This window comes from Lycorma delicatula, chromosome 3 (genome assembly GCF_047948215.1).
Source record: "Lycorma delicatula isolate Av1 chromosome 3, ASM4794821v1, whole genome shotgun sequence".
Lineage (NCBI taxonomy): Eukaryota > Metazoa > Arthropoda > Insecta > Hemiptera > Fulgoridae > Lycorma > Lycorma delicatula.
In genome coordinates this window covers 13970693-13994409 of record NC_134457.1, presented here as the reverse complement: position 1 = coordinate 13994409, position 23717 = coordinate 13970693, and the positions used below count along the sequence as shown (strand labels likewise).

The following is a 23717-nucleotide window of genomic DNA, read 5'->3' as shown; positions in this document are numbered from 1 at the left end:
ATATTAAAAAAAATTTACATTAAATAATGATATTTTTATTGAGATCAATAGGTTTGAAAAAGAATATCAATAAGATGCTGTTCTTCTTTTCGGACGTAAATTCGTAGCCTCTCCTCAAAGCACTGCACGGCTTACTTTAACATTTCATTTGACACAGTTTCAATTTCTTGAGGAATGGAAATTATCAGATCTTTGATTGTATGTGGCTTGTTCACGTACACTCTTATCGCAATTTTGTAGAGGGGGATTTTAGCTCATGTTCTGCCACGCCCAATTCCATAATAACTTTTGTCTCCATGTAGCACGCTAGTGTGTAAAATTTATCAGCCGAACGTCATATTTTAGTATTTGCAGAATGCCCAACGAAAGCCAAACGACCGTTTGGCTTGGCTATGGGTGAACCGTTGTCTGCAATTTTGGTAGAGATATATTTGCAGTTTTTAGAAGATTCTTATATCAATAAAATTTTGACTCAACATAATATACTATTGCATAAACGTTATGTAGATGACACTATATATATATATATATATATATATATATATATAATGAAAAGGTTCAAAATGAATGAAGTATATATTAAATGAATTTAATAAAATTGATAAATACATAACATTTACAATGGAAATAGAAAATAATAATCGTTTAAACTTTACGGATATAAAAATACATAATAAAATAGATAACCAAATAAAATTAGAAATATATAGTAGACATATTAAATAACACAATAATTAATTACCGTTAATTTCATCCATGCTCCCAAAACACGGGTGTTTTTAATTAATTGTTATATAGAGTCGTAAAATACCTCAAACACGATAAAACTTCTTCAAATAAAGAAATAGAAATAATTAAAAACGTTACTGTCGCTAACTGTTGTAATGAACAAATTATATATTAAAATAAATAACTAAATTAATATAAATAGCGATACAGAAATTATTTCAAATCTTTCTAGAAAAGACTTGCTAAATTTAAAATTAATTCTTCCCTTAAATAAGTACCAGAAATCGCCAAATCTAACGGTTTGTACCCTTTGAATCTACTTTATATAAGATATTTTGGCGGTCGCAATTCCGACTACCAAATGTTTCCACAGTCGGCATTCCGGCAACATATAATAGAATACGGTCATACATCCGATCGTAATAATTTCATGAAAATCTTAGATATTTATAATATTTCTAATTTGGAAAAATATCATATATATTGTAATAATAAAAATTTAATCGACGAACAAATATTTTTTAAAGACCATATATTATTTAAAAACATAAATATAAAGAAGTAAGTATCTAATCTAATAATTATTTATTTGTTAACACGGTTCCGTTTGATGAAAAAAAGCCGCAGTCGGTTTTCCGGCTTCGGCTCAGATTAAAGAATCGCGTTTCCTTTGGTAATATTGTTTGAAAAAATGACTAATAAAATTTTGTTTATAATAAATAATCTTTATATATTAGATTTCAAACAATTATATTCATATCTCCGCATTTGTATAAAGAAATTTACAGTTCTAACCGGATAATACCTATCGCAGAAGATTTACATAAAGAATTTCTAAACAACAATACAATAAAACCATGACGTATCTAAAAGACAGTTACGAATTTCATCGGGAAGTGTGGGAGGCCGACGTCCTATCATCAATGATCGAGCGGAACACCCTTGCAGCACATTTGGGGGGAATGAAAAACCGTAGTCCCGGTGGGGGATCCCTTTAAGGATTCCTGATTTGAGGCGAGGCGTCAAGACTGTAGTTTCAGTTGGGAATCCCTTTGAGGGTCCCTCATTAGAGACGATACATAAAGACCGGAGTCCCGGTGGGGGGAGCACACTGGTGTCCCCTCGTTAGAGGCATGGCATGACAATTAATGACCGAGTCCCGGCTGCCTGGGTAGGGGTTTGTTCCCGCAAAGGTAGTTTGAGGCGATGGCACCCCTCCGAGCTGAGTTTATGCTTAACTTCGGGTTCGGCTGAGGTGTTGGGCGGGGAAAATAAATATGTAAAAAAAAAAGGAAGGCGTGGTGCATTTATTTTTTATTACGTATATATATTTTTACTTTCCCTTCTAGAGCTGTAGCTCTAGAAAGTATTGTAATCGGTCCGATATGAGCATATGCAGTTTTCAGTGGATCTTGAGTTTTGAAATCTAAAGAACCCAAAAAAATCAGTGGAAATTTTCCCGGATGATAAGGTTCGTACATACTTGTGTTCGGTATCGGTCTCTATATCTCTTTATATCTCCAGAATTACTAGACCGATTTTGACCAAACATAGTCGCATTACTTCTATATGCGAGGCATTGATGCCGACTAAATTTTCAACTTACAAAGTCACGGTGGTGAGGCTGTAGACCAAGGTCACCCTCAGTATCTCGAGATTTCACCTAATTGAGGTGATATTTTTCTTAGGCGCATTTTTTAATTAAAAAATCTGATGCGGACACCACATTATTTCCTTTTACGCCTATTAAATTGATAATGTAAATAAACAAAAAAAAAAATACGTATATATACTTTCGGGGAATATTGGGATTGCGGGAGCCGATCTAAAGTTTAAAACTATCGATTGTTTGAATTGAATCGAATTTTATTGGAAAATGCCGACAACGATGCCATTACGGTGCACTTTTCTTTTTTGTTTTCTAATTTACTCGTTAGGTTTTGATATCGCTAAATAACAATCCAGACCTAGAAAAGGCTTTCGATAACGTAGACAGGAATAAAATGTTCAGCATTTTAAAAAAATTAGGGTTCAAATACAGAGATAGAAGAACAATTGCTAACATGTACAGGAACCATAAAACAACAGCAACAGTAACAATTCAAGAACAAAAGAAAGAAGCCCTAATAAGAAAGGGAGTCCGACAAGCATGTTCCCTATCTCCGTTACTTTTTAATCTTTACATAGAACTAGCAGTTAATGATGTTAAAGAACAATTTAGATTCGGAGTAACAGTACAAGGTGAAAAGATAAAGATGCTACGATTTGCTGATGATATAGTAATTCTAGCCGAGAGTAAAAAGGATTTAGAAGAAACAATGAACGGCATAGATGAAGTCCTACGCAAGAACTATCGTATGAAAATAAACAAGAAGAAAACAAAAGTAATGAAATGTAGTAGAAATAACAAAGATGGACCATTGAATGTGAAAATAGGAGGAGAAAAGATTATGGAGGTAGAAGAATTTTGTTATTTGGGAAGTAGAATTACTAAAGATGGACGAAGCAGGAGCGATATAAAATGCCGAATAGCACAAGCGAAACGAGCCTTCAGTAAGAAATATTATTTGTGTACATCAAAAATTAATTTAAATGTCAGGAAAAGATTTTTGAAAGTGTATGTTTGGAGTGTCGCTTTATATGGAAATGAAATTTGGACGATCGGAGTATCTGAGAAGAAAAGATTAGAAGCTTTTGAAATGTGGTGCTATAGGAGAATGTTAAAAATCAGATGGGTGGATAAAGTGACAAATGAAGAGGTATTGCGGCAAATAGACGAAGAAAGAAGCATTTGGAAAAATATAGTTAAAAGAAGAGACAGACTTATAGGCCACATACTAAGGCATCCTGGAATAGTCGCTTTAATATTGGAAGGACATGTAGAAGGGAAAAATTGTGTAGGCAGGCCACGTTTGGAGTATGTAAAACAAATTGTTGGGGATGTAGGATGTAGAGGGTATACTGAAATGAAACGACTAGCACTAGATAGGGAATCTTGGAGAGCTGCATCAAACCAGTCAAATGACTGAAGACAAAAAAAAAAAAAAATAACAATCCTTCTCTTTTCTTTTTTATTAACAAAAGAAATTATAAATAAAAGAAATAGATTTTTTTAAATAAAATAATTTGTTTATTATTTACTCTGAAGGATTATCTAAACGGTAGTTACCGGAGGCTAAACAGGAAAAAAGAAAAAGAAGGGTAGTGACCAGGGTTTATGGAGAGAACGAGTTAGTTTTAAGCACATTTTACTTCTATTTTCTTTAAATAATAAACAAATTATTTTATTTAAAAAAATGTATTTCTTTTATTTATAATTTCTTTTGTTAATAAAAAAGAAAAGAGAAGGATTGTTATTTAGCGATATCAAAACCTAACGAGTAAATTAGAATACAAAAAAGAAAAGTGCACCGTAATGGCATCGTTGTCAGCTTTTTCCAATAAAATTCGATTCAATTCAAACAATATATATATATAACTATATATATATATATATATATATATGTATGTATTGTTTTTTTTTGTTTATTTACATTACTTACTACAGGAAGACTTAAAAAAATTCCGTTAAAAAATGCAATAAATAAAAAAATTGTTTTTTCGATTTTTGAGAAAAGAAAAAAATTAGGAGGCAAAATTTTTTTAAAGAATATAAGCTTGTAAGCATGTATTGAGGTTAATATAATGGAGTTAAGTTAGCAAAATTTTCAGAAAGACGTTTACTAACAAATCGCCCATACACACGAGCCTGAGTCAAATTTCATCAAAATCAGTTTATCCAGTCAAAAAGTTACTGTTAAGCTTCAAACACGCCAATACACGTACGTATACAAACATTACAACCTCATTTTTTGTTGTTTGGGGTCCCTGGCTCATGAAAATTTGAGAAATATAAGAAAAAAACACATAAATCATTTTTTGACCGATTACCAACCGTATTTTCCGTTTTTCAGCACGGCTATGATGCTAGGAAATTAAAATGACGCTATATTTAGCGTCATTATAAAGACGCTAAATATAATAGTGAGAATATACATGGTTGTTACCGCCATGCTTAATATGAATGCAGAATGACGTAAACAGCTGTGATCCTAATCACACGGTAAATGCAATTTTTCCATACGTTACTTTCCCTGGTCCCACGTTATGTCAAACTTTCAACAGAATATTTTAATAATAAAATAGATATTACATGAATGGCGTAAATGTTAAATTAAAAAATCCCTACATTGAAGGAAAGGAGTTAAGATTTAGTTACTAAAATAAAAAATAATACGCTAGTCACCAGTAATAAATGGATTTTAGTGTCTGTATTAGTGATCGGTTCGTAAATAAAAAGAATGTACTTTGTAGATGTTATATTTATGATTCCGTAGTTTTTAAATGGAGACTTTAAATCTAACGATCCGAGTGTATACTTATTCGCTTCGTTTCAAAGTCAGTCACGTTCAGAGCTCATATTTCAGTATTCCTGAAATCTGAATAACTAGGCCAGCTCGTTATGTTTTCTGGTGAAATACGATTTCGGAAAATCAATAAACATTGTATTCATTTTATTTGTATTCCCTTTTACACCCTCGTCGTTGTACTCATTTTTAATTAGAAAGAAACGATTTCCGATTATGTCATTAGTAGGCGAACTGTTTATACCGATTTTGAGTCTACTATTATATTGTACGGTTTAGATTTAATTTACTAAGCGTTTGGCACCGTTACTATTAATACGATTGTATAAAATAATGTTTCACCGACCGATCATTTTAAAAGTATATATCGGAGTACTTTCGGAGCCGTTACACCATCATCAGGAATTATCTATTAAATGGACATAATAGTCGCAAACATCTCACGAACATGACGTTACGTTCTTATTGACGTACAATTTAATTTTATTTCTTGCCGACCGACTATTGTGAACGTAACAATTTTACTTTAAACAGAGTTATACATTTGAATTTGAACTAACATCTTTTGGGAAATTCCTGATGATGGAGGAACGGCTCCGAAAGTACTCAGATATATACTTTCATAATTGTTGGTAAGTGGAACTTTATCTTATACAGTTGTACAGTTTGTCATCCATAGGTATCGTTTTACCCTGACCTAACATATTCGATGGTCTACAACAAAAAGAAGATAGTTAATCAGCCTACTCGAATTCTTGATGAATAGTTTATATATATATATATATATATATATATATATATATAGTGTGTGTGTGTGTGTGTGTGTGTGTGTGTGTGTGTGTGTGTGTGTGTGTGTATGTGTGTGTGCGCGTGTGTGGACATATATATACTTTTTTTTGTCTTCAATCATTTGACTGGTTTGATGCAGCTCTCCAAGATTCCCTAGTGCGAGTCGTTTCATTTCGGTCAACCCCCTACATCCTACATCCCTAAAAATTTGTTTTACATATTCCAAACGTTGCCTGCCTGCACAATTTTTTCCTTCTACCTGACCCTCTAATATTAAAGCGACTATTCCTATTCCAGAATACCTTAATATGTGGCCTATAAGTCTGTCCCTTCTTATATATATACTCGCACATACAAATATGCACGAGCATACATTTGTTTAATTTTGTAAATTTCAATTTACTTTTACTGTAGATATCAATGTTGTTTTTGAAATATTCTGATGACCGTACGGCGTAGTCACAGATCAGTAAAAAAAACATACGGAAAAATTGGAACTTTAACATGACCTACGTATGATGGAAAAAGGTGGATAAAATTGCTGTATGAGATTAAAAATTGCTGTACTGACAGAGCAGTATGGGATGGAATTATCGTGATGCAGAATCCAATTATCAGCAATGTTGGCACGGACACGAAGAACTCGTTTACGAAGTCTTTCTAAAATTTATTTCTAGAAATATCGGTTAACTGTTTGTCCAGGAGGCACCCGCTCTTTATGAACAATTCCCTTGGAATCGAAGAAGCACACAAGCATGCGTTTCACTTTTGACTTTGACATGCGGACTTTTTTTGATCTGGATGATCCCTTTGAGCACCATCGCGAACTTTGGCGTTTTGTCTCTGGATCGTATTGAAAAAACCAACCTTCGTCACCAGTGATAACACGGCTCAACAAATGTGGATCGATTTCCGTTTGCTCTAACAGACCGGCTGCCACATTTTTCCGTGTTTCTCGCTGTTGTGTGAGATTTTTGGGGGCCATTTTTGCACTAATCTTTCACATACCAAGATCTTCAGTTAATATTGGACGAACCGTTTCTCGATCGATGTTGAGTTCTTCTGCGATCATTTTCACGGATAATCTTCGATCGGATCGTACGATTTCCCGCACCCCGGTCAAGTTGACATCTGTCCGTGAGGTTGACGGTCGTCCACTGCGGTCTTCATCCTCGACATTCGTTCTGCCTTCACTAAAAATTTTATGCCGCCGAAAAACCTGAGCTCTTGACATAACCTCCTCTCCAAAAGCCTTCTGAAGCTTACCGTAAGTTGTCGTCGCGTTTTCACCCGATTTAACGCAAAAAGAAATGGCATACCGTCGCGCAATATTTTGCGGTTTCATTTCTGTGCCGAGAGACACAAACACGTGTTCACTTATTACAGCACAACTCACGACCGAGCAGTTGCATCAATGTGCCGCGTGGACTAGAAGTAGCTTATAGACCAACGTCAAAGATGGTGTGCCTACCCAAGCCGCAGGGTTGCCACATCTTGCAAAGAAAAATCAGTCTCATTACTTTATTATTGCACCTCGTAATATATATATAAATTTTTTAAAAAATTAAAAAATTATCAGACAAACGGGTTGTTTTTGAATAACTCGCATCTCAACGCTTCGTTCTGAATGATTCGCAAACCTCGTATCTCATACGTATTAAATTGTTTTACTAGTGTTTTTACACGACTGTCCAAAAAGGACTGTAATGTATTTAGGATGTATATACTCCTATGTTTGTATGTATATTTGTTCCACCGAAACAGCTCAATGGCTGAACCGATGTAGATGTGTGACTCTCGTGTCGGAATCCTTACGTTACCAGGAATCTTATAGGCTATATATATGTATATTTACGAAAATTTTAAAAAATTTAAAACAAAATTATACTAAATACAAAATTGCCCTTTAATTATTCTATATGAACAAACATGTTCGTATAGATATTTTTTTGTTTTATTCACTTATCTTACACTATTTTGTTCAGAATTAAATTTACTACAAGTTTTTTTAAGGGTTTTATGCGTTTATTACCCATTTAACAAAATTATTGTACGTCGAACATAAAAAAAGGCGTTTTTACTCCAATTTACTGAATTTCACGCCAGATTTTTCAGAAACTACTGCAAATAAGATTCTGGAACCTATTTTATTCAATTTCTCAGGTAAAAAGCCATAAAAATTCACTAATTTTGTCCCTTAATTAACATACTAAAAATTTCAGTACGATCTCATTTCACCGGGTTAGCTGAAATCCGGGAGAAAACTTTCACTTCAGGTGGGATGTATGTCGCACCACAAATGGAAGCGGCATCGAACCAAAGTGAACGTCGGATGACAAACTTGATGTATTTTTCTATGAAATGAGACTTAAACCGAATCTGTAAGTGTTATCTACATAAATTTTTATACGCTTTTAAAGTTGTGAAGTTCATTTTGAATCATCCTTATACCCTCAATAGGTACAACAGGAGAAGAGATGTAGCTCCTGAACGGTTGTGATTAAGGGAAAATGTAAAAAAATAAAAACATGTTATAATATTATATGTCGTATCTAAAAGTACGATAAAAATTGGGAAAGGATTCCATTAAAAAAAATTAAGTTGTTGGCCGCCTTATTGACAAAATGGTGGAAATTTCAAAAATGCCAAGAGGGTATTTTTAACGGAACTCAAAAATCGAAAAAAATTCTCCATTTAAAATTCTTCACAGCTTTTCTTGTGTACGAGATCCCAACAACGGTAGCAAAGTTAAAATGTAAGCTAGGTTTTGTCAGTAACGTTATCAATATTATATGATTTTGCTACAAAAACAATTTAATGATGATGACAAGAAAATTAAAAAAAAAATTCTTCAGTTTTTTAATTAATACTTGCCGATTACGGCAGATGTCACAGTAGCAACGTTTGCTGACGATGAAAATTCTTACTTTCTAAGAAAATCCGACTACTGCGTCTCGTTTTATTCAAGATTATATCTTGGCTTACGCGGTGGAAAAAAAAAATAAACGAAACAAAGCGCGTCAAGTTCCTTAGTAAGGAACAGTGTGCTACTGTTTCTATCTTCATTATTCCGATTCCGAGATCTCAGGACTGCAAATATTTGGGCGAAACATCAGTTGGATCTCAAGTACTGGCGGATAGGAAATAGAGAAAGTAAATTATCGATTTATAAATGAGTTTTCAAGCCTATTTGGACTTACGGGCTTGAATTGTGGGGTTCAGCGTGTGTAACTCCACTATTGACATACTTGAACGCTACTAGACAAAAACATTGCGAAAAACGCTAAACATACCTTAGTACATAAGCAACAGCCTCATATATTATAATGATCTTAAATTTCGAACCGTTCGGCAGGAAATCTGTCTGATCAGCCTACGGTATCAAAATCGTTTGATCGTCACCCGAATAATTTGGCGATCAATTTATTGGTTAACACGATCGATGATTTTTCAAGATCGCTAAGGAACAATATTCTTGATCTGCATTATCGTTTCAATCAGGTGACTTTACGGTCTGGCCGTACAGAGTGCTCTTCTATTTCATTATTAAACAAGCCGCTGGGTTTGTGGCTGCTTAATGTTAGTTCAAATAGATCTTATTTACTTATTGTTCAATTATCTTGCTGAACAGATTGTAAAGTTGCTATGTCGTTATAATAAAAAAAAATTAAAACATTGTAGGTTCTTATTTTTTTTTTTTTTAATTATATTTTACGTGAATATGACAACCGCATCTTAACGCTGAATGATCAAAGCTACTTCGTCGATAATATAAAAGCATTTGATGAAGAGTAATGCTTTAACGGATACACACAAAAAATAAATGGACTGAACTTATAGTCTCTTTCTTTCATGGAAGTCTGTTAAAAACAATTTTTATCGATAACTTTTCATCCAAAATTATTTCCTGGATAAGATAATACAATAACTATTATGTAGTTTTACCAGATTTGTACAACAATAACTGAAAAATTATAGGTTGTTTCTGAAGCACGGCTTATATACGCATACACACAAGTTAATTTAAAATACTTATCGTTATATATATAAATATAATATTTTTTCGTTTATTTTAATTCAATTTGATAGGTTTTAGAGCGAGTATGGACTGTATTTGATGAGTTTTCATTATCATACCAGACGATTCTTTGCGATGGGAAGTCCTGAGTATCGATGCGAATTTGTCTATACATTTTGGGAATATCTCCTGATAGCACGTAGCTAGGAGTTCTAAAACGAATTACGATTGAAAATAAATCTTGTTGTATTAGTGGACCGTAGCGAGAATTGAATCGAGCGATTAGCCGTTCAAAGTTTTCACCCCACCATCAAATACTACTCTAGGTTTAGTAGCGGTGGAAGATTCACGAAATACTCCGTGGTGAAGCAAATAAAAGGTTTCAGATAGAACCTTAGACTGAAATGAATCTACAGGTCGCATGCGATCTAATTCTTGATATTCCTTCGTGAAACGGAAGTAATCTTCTTTAAGTTTAGCGTTTTTCTGAAATCTACGATGTAACAAATTGAAACGACGTCTCGCATTTTCATAAGAATCTCCTAAGTGCAGTTTTCCTTACGAGGAAGAGATACAACAAATCTGTCTTGTTGATCACGAAAGATATTTTGAGGGAAATGTTTTTCCCAAAAGGATTCCTCCACAGTCGGTAAACGATCTTCGATCTCTTCAGATCTCCAAAATGTCTCTATTTAAGAGGAAAGTTGTTCGTTACTAACAAGAAGCGATATTGAATCTGAATTATTTTTCCGTTTACTAGGCTTAGTAGGGAGTTGACCAGAGACTATGAAACCAAGACGAGTTTCTTGAAGTACGGTACGATCGGAATTACGAGTCGATCGAACAGATTTAATATTTAAATCGACACTTAGCTTAAATTTAGTAACCTAAATCTAAGCCTGTTTTATGCCGGTGATCAGCATCAAAACAGGTTTGGTTTGAAGATCAAGTTTATCAGCAAAACGTATGTTAGATCCTTTGCGATGCGGAGGACCGTAAAACCTTTGCGGTTGGTTTTAGAGCGAGTATGGACTGTAGATGATGAAATAAAACAACTCCTTGTCGCCTTTGAATCGTTACGTTTAATATGTCGTTACACTCTTGACATAATAACTAACACGACAAACTAAATTGAAAATAATAAATGCTAATATAACTAGACTTGAACATTATCAAAAATACTACTAGTAACACTAATCGTCCATCCGGACGAAATCGAAAATACGACTGCTCTTTGCAGGATTCGGGCCCCGAATGAATAGAAGTCGCTGCATCGTAATGACCACTCCTTGCGGTATTATGACGTAGGACATCGTATGAACATAGCTTGTCGGAGAGCTCTAGCACCCGACGGCAAAAGCGGAAAGTAACATAATAATTCTAACTAAAGCACGCGCACATACCGTATTTAATTCGCGCGAATGTGGCGGCACTAACTAAACAAATTTCGCTTCTACGGTTGTACGGTAGCTGCGAGGCTTAACGCACCAAGAACCGAGTAAACCGAGCGATCCGGTTCGTCAAGACCCAGCTAGACCGAGTTATTTTTTTACAATTTAAAAAGTATTCGTTTACTTAATTCTGTGATGTTCATTCATCTGTGACGTTAAAACATAGCAGACGACTACAGTAGTATTTTTTGATCCGGGGTGCGATCTAGCGGAAGGTGATTTAGAGGCCGACACCAAACACACACACCAAATACGAACATTAACATCCGAAAAACTTCCATCCTTTTTTTTTTGTTTTATGGGTTCCTTACGTGTCAAAACGCCATGCCCAAACCGGACCGATTACAATACTTTCCCTTCTGCAGCTATAGATCTGCTGTAACGCCCTCTAGATGGAAAAGTAAAAGGTAAATTAAATGAAAATAAATTTAAATATATAAATAAAATTGTAAAATAAATTAGACTTTTTACGATCGGTACGTTATAATTACAGGTATACAAAAACAAGCAAAAGAAAACTTAAGGAATAAACGAATGAACTTTTCATGTTAATAATACTGAATAAATTCAAGATATTATAAAAGAAATCCCTTTCGGCATGCTGGAACGCGGAGGTAGATTTCATCGATGCTAAGTAGAAAATAAGAAAAATTTCACCTTAAATTTAAGAAAAACTTCAAATTTACTAAATACAACGACGGTTGCATATGAAAAAAAGTTTCACGTGTTTAGCATACGACAAGCTATTTAAGCATATCTTCTTACAATTCCAACAACATTTTGGTCATCCCTTGCCGTAAGGGTTGGTCATAAAAAATTGTTTCAAACAAAAGTCTTAGGTAATGTTTAGAGGACTAACGACCGCTTTAAACCGATTCGATACTGTGCCTATTAAGCGAGGTATGATTTTTTTTGTTTTTAAAGCCTCATTTTTTTCACCCCCTGGGCCGACGGTTGATGATATCAAAAACCTTGACTTAGATATGTTTTAGGCCCTTATCCAAAGATCAGTAGGAAATTTAAACGAGTTCGATATTTTGCTTAATAAGAAAGTTAGGGCGATATTTTATTTTTTTCGAAAAAGTCCCCCCCGTTTCTATTCCCACGGTCCGATTTTGGCGGTTAAAGAACACCACCGAGATTTTCTGACGAGTTATTTTTACAGAACAATTTGAAAGTGATCGGCGGAAAATTACGGCAGTTATCGTGTCCACAAGAAAGTGAAATATACATATGTATAACTTTTGAAGTGACGGTAGTTTTGGGGTCTGGAGGATGTAAAAACGCGAAGATATGTCAAAACTTTCCAGAAGTTAAATCACGGTTTTATTTATTTATTTATAAGAACGTAAAAAAATTATCGTAAATAAAAATTAAAGTTTACAAAATCACAGATCATTATATTCGCGTTGAACTTTGAATTTTGTATTCAGATAAATTGAAACTGATAAAAAAGTTAATAAAACATTTTGTACACCTTTAGTTTTAGAATTAAATCCGGTTTGTTCTGTGAAATCGTTTTCCCATTACCTATTTATTTAAAAGTTAAAAAGCAGGCGTTGCAAAAAAAACCGGTTACGGACAAAATTAATTTTATATTTGGTTTATCGTAAAATTGATGAAACATTTTCGCTTGTATACTCCTACTTCCCCTACACCAACTCGCCATCTCGATCGTTCTCTCGCTCAAACTCTCTCCCTCTCCCGTGTATAATATCGGCAAAGTTTTATCCGGGTTAAATTTTCTATAAAAATAATTTAGATTTAAATTAAGCGTTATAATCCAGAGAAGGTTTTTAACGTTCTATGCCGATAGTAAAAAAAAAACAAACGTCGATAAATTTTATAAAATGGTTTTAATAAATTTTTAAACGGAACTTTGCATCTCGTAAAAATTACGTCTCGTGAATATTATATAATAGGTATAGTCGTAACAACACTCGCGCCGATAGAAAAATATTGTAATATTCCATTTTCGTACATTCACTGATAAAATCTTTTTTAGTTCCACAGAAAACCGTCTACAGTTTTTAAGTAACAAATTATTGACTTCAGAATGTATTAATAATATTTCAATATTTTCACGTCAATATTTCTCAAGCGCATTAGATACATCTAAAATATATGTTATTGCCGTAAAGCCAGTTACTCGAACCCTTACTTATCAGTATTATCTTTAGAAAATTTTCCAACAAAAAAAAATACAAAACAAAACCGAATAACGTAAGTTCCAAGAAACTAACGCAAAATTCAAGTTAGTCTAATAATGTAACACACTACGTACGTCTTACTTAATCAGATCGCATACAATCTCATTCGTTAATCACCTAATGTGTAAATATTTGAATCTGAAAACTGGTTTTTGAGTTAGTAAATTTATGTCGTATATTCTATATACAACTTTATACCACCTTATTCCGATGTTTACTTAATATTTATTTTTACGGTTGAGAAAAATACAAAATAAGAAAAGTATAAAACGTTACTAAACCTTTATCGGATAAAAGGAAAAGAAATAAAAAAATTCAAATGATTTACAGTAAAATCGTAAGATAATAGAACGAAATATTTTATAACTTTTTTATATCACACATATTATTATCACAACTATTGTTGCATACGATACAAAACATACGGAAAATAATAAAAAATCATCTCTCTCTCTCTCTCTGTGTGCGTGCGTGCGTGTGTGTGTGGGTGTGTGTGTGTGTGTGTGTGTGAACACTTGTAATTTGAATTAATTCCATGATTTCAGTAGACAATATTTATTTTTTAAATTATCTGCTACAGTATAAATTTAAATAACAGATTAATAATATCATGAATCGCTTTAATTTTTGACGTAAGTATTTATATAAGTATTATAGTATGTAAGTAATTATAATACAACATAAGTAGTACATATACGTATTATTATTACAAACAGTAACATTTAAATCTATTTTCACGTTTATATTTCATCAACCTGAAACTTCAACTTATAAACCATAAAGGACTCCATAACGTATGTATGTGTATATATATATATATATACTAGTCGGTCAGGGCTCGCTTAGCTGGCCCCTCCGTCTAATTGGGTGCTAGAGGGTGCCCCCGCAGTCCAGGTCGGCCGAGGCGAACCCCGGAGTTATTTACGTATGTACATAAATATAAATACATGTGTTTTTAACCAATATTATATGCGAGGACTAACACCGAAAATACACACACACAATATTACCGATAAACAGAAAACTGTTTTCTGATGCGCGGCTTACACAAACAGTTACACATTCACAGGAGAGAAACAGAGAGACAGACACAGATAGATAGATAAATAGAGAGAGAGAGAGAAGTGAGAAATTTTTTTTAAATATTTCTCAATTTATTTAATTTTTTTTTTTTTTGTCATGCTGACAATATTATAAGTGGTTGGACACCCTATAAATATTTTAATAATATAGCTGAAAGCATGTATGTAATCTTTACAAGTTTCATTAAAATCTGTATTATTTCCCGGGCAAATACGGAGACGCATGACGAGAAAATAAGTTAATTTAATTTGGGATTATATGAAACGTAAACATCTGATAAGCAGCTGCTAGAGTTAACTTTATTAAACATTCAATAAAGTAGCTACGCAAACACTGTTATTCAAATTATACTTCAGGTTTATATCTAAAGATTATAAAATCGTTTCGTTATCTTCTATTTGTTAATAAGTCCACTGTAAAAGGGAAAATGAAATAAGGAGTCCTGCTTTTCGCTACAAGCTGTAGCAAAAACAAAGAATGTGATCGTTAAGTAACCTTTAATTATTATTAATAAAGTTATATCGTAACATGGAACGATGGTTTTAGTCGATGAAATAACAGTTAAGGCTAGCGGTGAAGACCGTTATTCCTTATATTCTATACAATTATTTATTATAATCTTACTTCGCTCTCTATAATCTTGAATAATAGACAAACATATTTAGAAAAACGCTCTACATTAAAAATTAAATCGTATTTGGAACAATTAGGTTTGGCGTCCAAGAGGTGATGTGGGCGCAGTGTGGAAATAACGTGGTGATGGTGGTGTACGTCGAGTAGGTGGGTAAAAGAATCTACAAGCTTTCAGTCGTAGTGATATTGTCTTCTGATAACGAATATGTTTTATCTCTTGCGCAATTGAACAGCAAATAACAAAATTATAAACATTTTTACAAGAAATATCTGTTACAAGAAATAAATAAAAGAAGTATTTATAATAGAGATTTCTTTAAATCTGTTTATATGGTCGGTGCATCAGTTTTTGGCAAGAGAAAAACATTTCGGATTATTTAATGCGTTTAAACTGATACGAAAGGTTTTAATTATTCCACTTTCTGAAAATATAAATATTTACTATTACTTTCCCGCCTTGCGCTTATAACAGAGCTATAACTACAGAAGGGAAAGTATAGTAATCGGTCCAGTTTTGGGGTATGCGGTTTTCACCGGGAAAAAACAAAAATCCGGATGGAAATTTTCCGGTTGTTGGTATGTACGTGTGTGTGTGTTCGGTGTTAGGTCTCACACCCTTGCCGGCTTCCGTGGCGCGAGTGGTAGCAACTCGGCCTTTCACTCGGAGGTCCTGGGTTCGAATCCCGGTCAGGCATGGCATTTTTCACACACGATACAAAACATTCATCTCATCTCTGCGGATTGAATTGCTTAACTGCGGACCCGGAGGTAAAACAAACCAAAAAAAAAAGTCTCACACCCTAAATCACTTCGTATCTCCAGAGCTACTCCACCGAATTTGACCAAACTTTGGCATATTATATCTACGACGGTTATTTTTTTTCAAGGTTCGATCGGTCGCGAAATAAAAACCCTCGCAAAAATCGGATGAACCTTTGCGCATATGTGTTACGCAACGTTTCTAGTAAGGCCTTCAATCACGCCGCGTCACTTCGTTTTGTTCTGAACACGCAGCTAGCGCGTAAACATGTCTACAACAATAGCATCTCCCGCCGAGTGTGAGGTGCGTGCGGTAATTCGATTTCTTCAGGCTTAGGGGTGTAATACAGCTGAAATTTAACGACGAATAAGTAATGTGTACGTTGAAACTTCAAGAGTGACAGCAAATTGCGAGAATGGTGCAGTAACTTTAAAGCAGGACGTACAGATGTTCATGATGCAGGCGGTCTGGGAAGGAAGCGAGTGTCAACCGATGATCTCGTTGAGCGAGTGGATGAGGCAATTCGAGAAAATCGTCGGTTCACAATTTCTATATTGAGCGATTCGCTTCCTGAAATTTCAAGGTCAGCTCTCTACACCGTTGCGAGTGAGAGACTTCAGTACCGTAAACTGTGTGCGAGATGGGTTCTTGAGATGGTCGCTGTCCGACCATCACAAAACAATGAGAACGGAGGCCTCCCTAACGTTTCTCCAGCGTTACCACAATGAAGAAGTTTTTTTGAACAAAATTGTCACAATGGACGAGACACGGGTCCATTTCGAAACTGAAGAAACAATAGAACAATCCAAACAGCGGATGCATTCTCATTCTCCCGGTAAATCAAAGAAGTTCTAGCGAACCTTCTCCAACAGAAAGCGTACGGCTACTGTGTTCTGGGACCGGAATGGAATTCTCTTGGTGGAATTCATGGAACGCGGCACGACCATCACAGCAGCCTCATACTGCGTGACTCTTCAACGTCTACGAAGGGCGATTCAGAATAAGCGGAGAGGAATGTAGTCATCAGGCGTTGTCTTTCTCCACGACAATGCTCGGCCGCACACTGCGGCTGTAACAAAGAAGCTCCTGCAGCGTTTTCGTCGGGAAGTGTTTGATCACCCACCATACAGCCCGGACTTGGCTCCGTCCGATTTTCACCTCTTTGCTCACACGAAACGCCGGCTAGGAGGACAAAATTTTGGCAGACATCGAGCTGCAGACTGGCGTAGAAACACGGCTGAAAACAAAGGCGACTCCGTTCTATGACGAGGGTATTGGAAAGTTGGAACCACGCTACGACAAATGTCTAAATCGGAGTTGCAACTATGTAAAGAAATAGCGTAACTATGTAATTACTTGTTACAAATAAAACATTTTTTATTATCACCTTGATTTTAATTTCGTGACCGATCGACCTTGAAAAAAAAATAACCCTCGTATAATAATGAATTTCTTTTTCTTAAAACAGACAAAATTTTGGCTTTGTACATAAGATTTATCGTTAACATTACTTAATACTGGAATGTTATAATATAATAACATGCTAACGTACATTTTGTTGTCATTTTCTGTCGGATATATTTTCAAACAAAATTCAAGAAAATTAGTACAACAGAAAAATAATATAGATTTCTACATACCAGAACCATATGTCAAACTCAGAAGGTTCTTTTGATTTTTTCTGACAAATTTTTGTAGATATATTTTTATTTTAAATAAAAATAAAATTATAAAAACGTTAAAATAAAATAATTTACAACTTTTCTAATACGTTAAAATTGAAAGATTTAAGAAAGCAATTTTTATCTCTAGTGTGTTTCTTTTGAAATCGGTTTCATTATTATTTTTCTTAAGTTTGTTTTATTTTGTTTTCGGCCACTCGACCGATCTATTAACAGTAAATAATACGTTACTTTGACATTCTGATCTGACCTTCTAATTTCACCATTTTTATAGATTAACAACACAAAATTTGGTTGTTATAAATTAACAACACACTTTATAAACAAATCAAATTTATAAAATCCAGGACTTCCCTGCAGTCGAACTGTCCCGGAAGTCAACACATTATATCACGTTGGCTACAGTATTTTTGTAATGAAAATTATTTTTGTATAAATTAATTTCTACTAACCAACAATTTAAAAAGTGTAAATCCTAGTACTTTCGGAGCTGTAACTCCATCTTCAGGTATGTTAATTTAAATTCAAATAATCCATAATCAAAATTATTACAGTCGGTCGTCAAGAATAAAATAAATTCGTGCGTCAATATGATAGTAACATCATGTTTGTAAGATGTTTCTGATTGATTATTATATATTAAAGCTATCAAATAGGATACAAAATTATAGACCAAGATATATATATATATATATATATATATATGAGAACAATTTAAGAAAAATTATAGAAAAGTATCATAACGAAGAGAAGTACTAAAGAATGACAAAGATAATCATAGGCTGTTAACAGTATAAAAAAATTAAAATATCTTTTTCAGGGTCTTTTACAGAAAATATAATATAATTAAACAGAAAATTCTAATATTTACGTAAAAACTAAGAAAAAACGTAGTAAATAATATAAAAACAAATATATTACTGACCTTATAATAGCTAGTGGATGTTGATATACAGGCATCATAACATTTCTAATATAATTTCTAAAGAAATGTCCGAGGTCCCCCTCGGTGTGTAAATATATCAATTCCATACCAGACTGCAATATCCTCATCTGAATTATTACATTGTAATAAAGCAATCGTTAAGATGAGTTAAATTAGATTCTTTAAAAAACATATCTGGAAAAAAAAGATTATAATTCAGTTTGTTTGTAATATATTGTGAATTATAAGATTTAACACGCGCATTGTAATTATGCAATATTAAGGAGGTTTTTTTGTAGAAATTTTGTTAAAAAGACAGAATAATCCTCTGTTGAACTGAAGCATAAATAAATAAAATTTTTATCCTGATCGATTCATAACAACACATTATATAGATGATTTCATAAACGGTACTCGTATACTATTCCGTGTAAAAAGAAAAGGAACTGTGTCAGCCTTTGCCGGATGAATCGTAGAAAGTCAAGGTAAAACCATCCAGATTAGCGTCACAAAATAACCATTTACATGTATTTATATTTTAAGTTTATTAATAAGAAAGTGGAGATTGAAATTCCTGGGTCGTGTGTACAGAATGGACGAACAGCGACTAAATAAACAGATTTTCATTAAAATCTGTGAACAAAAGAGCAACTTTGGGACCTACAACGATGAAAAAAGAATTACAGAACTTAGGGATCCGTGAACAGGAAACGAAAGATAGAAAGCTAATCTGACAAAAAATACGTAAAATTGAGTTAGAAATGTGCGATGAAGGAAAAGACATACCAAAGTGAAACGGTAAAAAAAAAATAAATGCCAAACATATATAAAGAACAAAAGAATGTTGAAGGAAATGAAAAAGAAAGCGGAAGAAATGACATTTGTGTGGTTTGTAGTCGGCCTAAATGCAAAAAATAAAAACATGAAATAATATTATGGTATTTTAATGGAGATACAAAGTATAAAAAATAACTAACAATTTAGAAGGCATAACGAAAATTATTTTACTCCATATTTACGTACATATTAATAATAAGGTGCAGAAAATTTAGAGTTTTTTAAACATTTTCAATTATTATTTAGAAATTTATTTTCAGAATTAATATTATGTTTTAGTAAAACAGAATATTTTAATTCTATTTAAAATAAATTGTCGGGAGAAGTTTTTAAACGATTTGGTAATCTATTTAAAATCGCAACAGAAGCATAAGGCCCTTTGTCGTAAGCCAAAGTATTGCGCTGAGTTAAATGAAACCGGTTCTAATATCGGCTACAGATCTGATTACGAGATCATGGATACCGTCGTTCTTTGGTGGTTGGGTTTCAATTAACAACGATCTCAGGAGCGGCTGACCAGAGACTTTAAAGAGTTTAGTTCATTTACATTTATACACGTCATCCTCATTCATCCTCTGAAGTAATATTTTACGGTGGTTCTGGAGGCTAAACAGAAAAAGAAAGAAGTTCTTTATCGGCATTAACCGGTCGGGGTCTAGTGGTGAACTTATCATAGTGAATCATTTGATTTCGAAGTCAAGAGTTCTAAGATTCAAACCCTAGTAAAGGCAGTTAGTTACTTTTATACGGATTTGAATACTAGATTGTGGATACCGTGTTCTTTGATGGTTGAGTTTCATTTAAACACACATCTCAGGAATAGTTGATGTGAGACTGTACAAGACTACACTTCATTTACATTCATACATATCATCCTCTGAAGTAATACCTTACAGTAGTTCCAGAAGCTAAACAGAAAAAGAGAGTTCTATTATCAGATTTGATAGCATGGATATTGTTATTTTTTTAAAAAGGGACTATTTTTGGAAAAGAATGCACATTCATAAATATAAACTCAAGGATAACTAAAAATATTTCATTTTCTAAATATCAATCTACACGATTCATATTTATTGTCGCCAAACAATTTTCTAACAGCCTATTTATGCATTTTGAAAATTTGTTTTAACTTTTTAGGGAAACCGTAAAGAGGTTTACTATACTTTAAAATTCAATATACATAAGTATAGTACATATTTAATAATTGTCAAGCGTAAAGTTTTATAAAATACTTCATACGTGTTTACTTTGCCGTTTTTAATAAATTATCAAACGATTTAAAAAATCTTAGTGCCGATTTATTTAAAATACAGACGGTTCAAAGAGCGACACAATCTCACGGAAGAATGTTTTATTCTTTAGTTGCAAGTTTAATCAGGTAAAACGGGTTACAAAATGCAGCAGAATATATTCGTCGCCTCCCGATACATTAGATGTGCCAGTTACGCCCAGACCCAGAACGCCTTCACAGAAAAGTAGTTCTCCATCAAGCGGCAGAATCAAGCGACAGGGAATGCGATAGACGCAGCCAAAAGCGCTCGACCGAAAACGGTAGCATCAGAAAAGTCGATCGACGTGCAAGCTTTATATTCTGTTAGTGCCAAGAAATCTGTGCGACGTCTATCTAACCGTTTTGATCTTTTTTGGTAACGCCCGCACGGCATGGAACAAGCGTTTAAAGATGCGTTCACGCAGAATTGCTGTCGTTCACGAGTCGTTACCTGAAGACACTGGAAAAGGTGTAGCTTTCTGTCAGCGGTTCACGTCATAACTCGGACGGGGATGAATTGGACGATCGGTTTCGATCCGACGAGGCACGGTTCCAGCAATATGGAACTACCATGAACGCACAGAATTCACGCATCTCGCGTACGGAAATCCACATCGGTGCACTAGTCTCGCGTGTTTCGCGTGCAATATCAGCAGTCGAAACTTCATACATTCTTTCCGGCACTGTGAAATATGAGCGCTATATACAGACGGTGCAACAATTTGTAAACACTATACCTGCAGACCGGATAGATTACACGTGGTTTTAATAGGACAATGCTACGGCTCATATAGCCGACTTTCTTGTATCGGTGTTTTCGTGGACAATAGATTTCGAAGGGATTGTGGCCCCCTCGATCTCCTGATTTATCCTTTCCTGACTTTTTCTTGTGGGGGGGATACCTTAAGGATGCCGCTTACAAAACTCATCCTCACACCGTTCCTGAATAGCAGAGCGAAATTAAACGATGTGTCGCGAAACACATCGTTTAAAACGATGTTTTAAACGAAAAATATCTATTTTTCGAAGCGAATGAATTATCAACCCCACGAATTACAAAACGGTTTATTTCAGTATTTTTTTCTGCAATCTAATGTTTTAAGTAGATTTCAAAAGATAGCTACGTATTGTAATGGGTACAATGATTTGACTTCAGGAAAATTTCGACATATCTTGGCGTTTCACAGCCTCAGACCCCAAAACCACCGTCAACTCAAAATTTTATATATGTATATTTCAATTTCTTGTGAACACTATAACTGCCGTAATTTTTCAAATTTTTCCTTAAAAATAACTCGTCAGAAAATCTCGGTCTAGTTCGTTAACGGCCAAAATCGGATCATGGGACTGGAAATGGGGGAGGGCCTTTCGAAAAAACAAAATATCGCTGCAACTGTCTTATTAAGTAAAATATCGAAAAGTGTTTACTATTCTTTGGATAAGGGTTTAAAACTTATCTAAGTAAAGCTTTATGATATTATTTAATTTTATATTATTTTAATTTTTTTTCTGATGCCTTTCCCTCAAAAATTATTGCATACCAGCACGAAGCCGACTAAACTATAGCTGATATTCAGCCCTGAAATTAGTCTTTTTACTCTGTTCATCGCATCGAACGGTTATATCGTGTCATAATAAACGTAAAGAAATCAACTTTATATGTTATTACTTATATATCTTGCACGACTTGTATAACACAGAAGTCACAGATCAGGAATTTATAATGTAATAACTTGTTCAAACGCTTCTTCATTCTGTTTAGCGCTGGTAAAGAAGCAATCGATGAAAGACACGATGATATCGTCGTTTCCAACTTGTAATTCTGTGTTTTGTAATTCATTTTTTGTGAGCAAGCGAACAGTGAAACTAAAATCGGTAGATGATAATCTCATGTTCATACTAATATTATGAGCGCGACATGACGCCAGAAAATCAGAGAGAAGTGAGCCATACAGATTCAGATGATATTATTGAACTGAAAAACGATTGTCGCAACATTTTGGGAACAAAAGAATCTACTAACAGAATTGATGGAGCTTGAGACTGCAGCGATATCAGAATCTTATTATGAATTGAAGGATGCTAAACAAATCAAACGGTGCAGGCTGCTCTCGATGGCTGTTATTCGTCTGAATGAAAATGCATAATCTTACCCTGTAGGCCACTTAAAGACTTTAGTTGTCGGTTCAAGTTGGAGATTTTTATTGTCCGGACATGCTTGAATACCTTCTCTTTATTAAGATAAAGATTTGTCTGTTAATCGGTATAATGAACTAACAAGGTGCTCAGAAATGGACGGGTGGTGGATTTCAAAATTCATTTCTACAAAAGTCGGTGTTACGGTGCAACAAGACTCTCGGGTCCACCCGAGAGTGGAAAGCGACTAGACGAAAGTTTACTGCAGATATGTTTGTAAGATATAGCGATCCAAATAACAAAATATTTAGACAACGTTTTTTTTTTTTTATTACCAGAAATCATGAACATGCTACATTTGTCTATACATTGAGGAGAAACGACTTTTCACGATAGCTTTAGATTTTTACTAAAGTAAAACTTGCCGGTTTTAACCGTTTGTTCTAACATCGCATAAGAAGAGCCGAACAATTTTTTGTAATTAAGAATTACATTAAACCCGATTGAAGTTTAGATATTTATTTTAAAACACGATAGATAATCGCAGCCGATACGATATTTTTTTTTATTTCTAATTACTTAAGAAGAAAAAGTAGTTTGAAAAAAGTCAATAAAATATTTATAGACATTTATACATGTCCATTTGCTTATTTGCCGTAAACAAAGGATCGAATGCGACAAGATACGAGATACAAGTCCCACAAAACGGCATTGCCGTTCTCAAGAAAAAAGCATTTCACGCCGGGCATAATAAGGAAAGCGAGGGCTGAAGCGATTACCCGTTGTCT

The 23717-nt window shown here is 34.1% G+C and overlaps 2 long non-coding RNA genes across 2 annotated transcripts in view; one reads left to right on the top strand and one right to left on the bottom strand.

Annotated features, from left to right (window-relative positions):
• The window catches only part of LOC142321394 (uncharacterized), a 203617-nt gene that overhangs the window by 28434 nt on the left and 151466 nt on the right, over positions 1 to 23717 (top strand). The window lies entirely within an intron of this gene.
• Positions 1 to 23717, bottom strand: part of LOC142320848 (uncharacterized) — a 52546-nt gene that overhangs the window by 17643 nt on the left and 11186 nt on the right. The window contains exon 2 of the long non-coding RNA XR_012755488.1: positions 18687 to 18881. This is a non-coding gene — a long non-coding RNA (uncharacterized LOC142320848). The remainder of the gene's footprint in view (positions 1 to 18686; positions 18882 to 23717) is intronic.